The 3,429-nt window shown below is 39.4% G+C and overlaps 1 pseudogene; it reads right to left on the bottom strand.

The window, feature by feature from the left end:
* Positions 1–3,429, bottom strand: part of LOC106733915 (CDK2-associated and cullin domain-containing protein 1-like) — a 27,421-nt pseudogene that overhangs the window by 20,301 nt on the left and 3,691 nt on the right.

The following is a 3,429-nucleotide window of genomic DNA, read 5'->3' as shown; positions in this document are numbered from 1 at the left end:
TGTGTGTGTGTGTGTGTGTGTGTGTGTGTGTGTGTGTGTGTGTGTGTGTGTTTTAATCTATTCAGCCAGTCTATGTCTCTTGATAGGAAAATTTAATCCATTACCATTCAATGTTATTATCAATATTTCCAGACTTGTCTTTTCCTTTAATTTGGCCAATTTTGTCTTGTCTCTCTTTTATTCCCTTATATTTGGCTGATTATTCTTAGTTCACCTGGAATAAGACTCTCTTCAGAATTTTTTGTAGAGCTGGTCTGGTGTTGGCAAATTCTTTCAGGTTTTCTTTGTTTGAGAAGATTTAAAATTTTTCCCCCATATGAAGGATAGTATTGCTGGATATAATAATCCTGGTTGAAACTGTTTCTCTATTAACACTTTCAATATGCCTTCCCATTCTTTCCTTGCTTGCATTGTTTCTGTTGAAAGGTCCGGACTGAGCTGACCTTTGGGATGACCTTTGTATGTCACTTCTCATTTCTCTATTGCAAATTTTAGTATCTTTTCTTTATCTGTGGTCTTGGTTAGTCTGGCTAAAATGTGCCTTGAGGAAGATCTTCTTGGGTTGATTCTATTTGAAGTCCTTTGTATTTCTTGTGTCTGGATGTGAAAGTGCTTCTCTAGACTTGGGACGTTTTCTTCCAGGATTTCATAAAATAGATTTTCCATGCCCATATTTGTTTCTTCACCTTCTGGGATACCAATTATTCAGATGTTTGGACGTTTAATGGAGTCTAACATTTCTCGTATATTATCCTCATGTGTTTTGTTGTTGCTGTTATTTTCTTTATCTTTTTCATGTTTTTTTCCCTCTAGGTCAGAGGTTTTATCTTCTATGTCAGAGAGTCAATATTCAGCATGGTCTAATTGACTTTTAATACTTTTGACAGAATTTTTGATCTCTTGTATTACAGACTACATCTCAAATAGTTCCATCTGATTCTTTCTTATAGTGTCCATTTCTTTTTTCACGTCCTGGTTTGCTTGATTTTTATTTATTATATTTTTCTTTAATTTAACTAGAGAGAGAGAAAGTGAGAAAACAAACCACCAGGTCTGGGACTCGAACTGCAGTCGTCCATGTGGGAACTTTTTTTGGAGAGATTTTTGCTATAGAGCACGTGCACTTGCCAAACAGACAGAGAGAGACAGAGAGACAGAAAGCGAGAAATCACCCCCCAGGGGCATGGCCACACCACAATCCCATCTCCTCCATTTTCCTCTCGGGATCTTGGGTACACACGCTCACATTCCCGGCATGAGTTTTTAGCCACCGGGTCCGGGATGCGAACCACAGTCAACTACACGGGAGTCCAGCGACATAGCCATTACACTAACTGCTGGTCCCTCACTGTCCCTTTTCTGTTCCAAATGATAGATTTTTGTCTCCATAAATATTCTGAATTTTTCTGACATTTTGTTAACATCTGTTTTTTCAAGAGATGAAGGGAAGTTTTTGTGTTCTTTTGATGGAGACATATTTCCTGGTTTATTCAGAACTGATGCTCTTCTTCTACATCTACCCATGGGGAAAGGTATTCACTTTTGGATACCATTTTGAAAAATGTTTCTTTTACTGGGAACAAATGTGCTTCCTTTTTTGTAGACTGATGTGTGCTGAAGTCTCTCTTCTGCTGTTCTTTGCAATGTGGTCTGCACAGGAAGTGTCTTCTATTGAGGAATCTGAAGAGCAGTTTTTCCTTTTTTGGAAGTGATTATGTAAAAAGGAGAATCCCAGGGAGCCTCACAATACCAGGGTATTTGGAAATTGTGATTCTAGACCTGTCTAACCCTTTATGGTGGTTGGAAGATTGCCAGGAAATGACAATTTAAGACAGGAGAGAAAAGAGTATGAAAGGGAATAAAGAAAGTGTGCAGTGCACGATTTCACCAGGGGTATGGAGATGGAAATGACCTCTGCTGAAGAACTGGGGGTAGTCCTGTGGGGTAAGGAGAAACGGGAAATTAACAGAAGAAAGAAAAAGAGAAGAAATAAAAGGCCTACCTTGCTGACAGAGCAAGAGGGTCACTGGGGTTGGGCAACAGAAGCTGGAGCTGGGGCAGGGAGATGCTGCCTCAGTGTCCCTTATGCCAGGGATCTGGAGATGGAAATGGTCTCTGCTGAAGAGCTGGGGGCAGTCCTGTGTGTTAAGGAGGAATGGGAAATTCTTTAGTGATATTCTTAAAGAAATTTGTCATTTTTTCCATATGTTAATGATCCTCCTTTAAAATCATCTCTGTCAGACAACAGTGTCATCATCCAGCTAAATGACACCTCATCTCACTCACAAGACCTTCAAAGCCTCTATTCATTGTTTACACATGATTTGCTTAAGCAGAGGGAAAAATACACTCAAAGTTTTCTGAATCCCTGGGAACATTATTCACACTAGCTCTGGGTACCATTGCAGGAGAATCTCTGAATTGAAACCTGGGCCTATAACTTTATGTCTTTTGACTTGGCTGAAGAATTTACCCTGAATCACATGACTTGAAGGTATTTCCTAATGCTCTCCCCTCTGTTTAGGTACCAATGGAGGAACTACATATATGTATTGGCATTTTACTTTGCCATTGAACAGATCAATAAGAGTCCCCATTTGCTTCCCAACCTTTCCCTTGGTTATGACTTCTATAATGCATTTCCCAGTGATAAAAGAACTTTAGAAAGTGCTCTATTTTTGCTCACTGGAGGGTATCAGTCCCTGCCAAACTACAACTGCCAGATACAGAAACAACTTGTTGCTATTATAGCAGGAAACATGCCAACATTTTCAGCCCAAGTTGGAACGCTATTGGAGCTCTACAAAATTCCACAAGTAAGTGGGTTGTCAGGTTAAAGAATGACAAATGGATAGCTCCTAATGTAACCTTCTTACATCTGAGCAAAGAAAACATGGAGACTGGATTTACATACTTCTAGAGGCCCTCAGCACTTCTCTTGGTTATTTGAACACAATTTGCTTAAACAGAGGAAAAAAGGCACAGATTCTTTCCTGGGTCATGGGACTATTAACAGTACAAGGCTTGGAAAGAAAAAGAACTGTCGTAGGCCAGCTGGTGATATAGTGGTTAATGTGTCTGGATTTCACTTGTTTGCATGGCTCAAGTCTTGATTTTGGTATCAAGAAGAACAAAATGGGCATATGGACTTGCATATCTCAAATCCCAACATAAAAGGGATATTGGTATGGAAGGGATATTGGTATGACCATCCACTATGAGGGGTGATTTCTCACTATCCTTCTATCTCTCTGTGGTAAATACACATAATTTAATTTGCCGTATGACAAATTAAAAATAAAGAAGAAGTAAAATTTGTTAAGTTCCACTCATGTTGCTTTTTATAGCCATAACATCCAAACCCCAGTAATGAGAATAGTGATGGTTCTCTTAGAGATGCTTTCTCAAAAGGGCACACAGGGGAGGGAG

Source organism: Tupaia chinensis, unplaced genomic scaffold, assembly GCF_000334495.1.
Source record: "Tupaia chinensis unplaced genomic scaffold, TupChi_1.0 Scaffold145933_1, whole genome shotgun sequence".
In the NCBI taxonomy this organism is placed as follows: domain Eukaryota; kingdom Metazoa; phylum Chordata; class Mammalia; order Scandentia; family Tupaiidae; genus Tupaia; species Tupaia belangeri.
The sequence above is the reverse complement of the archived record's forward strand: the minus strand, read 5'-3'. Positions and strand labels throughout refer to the sequence as shown.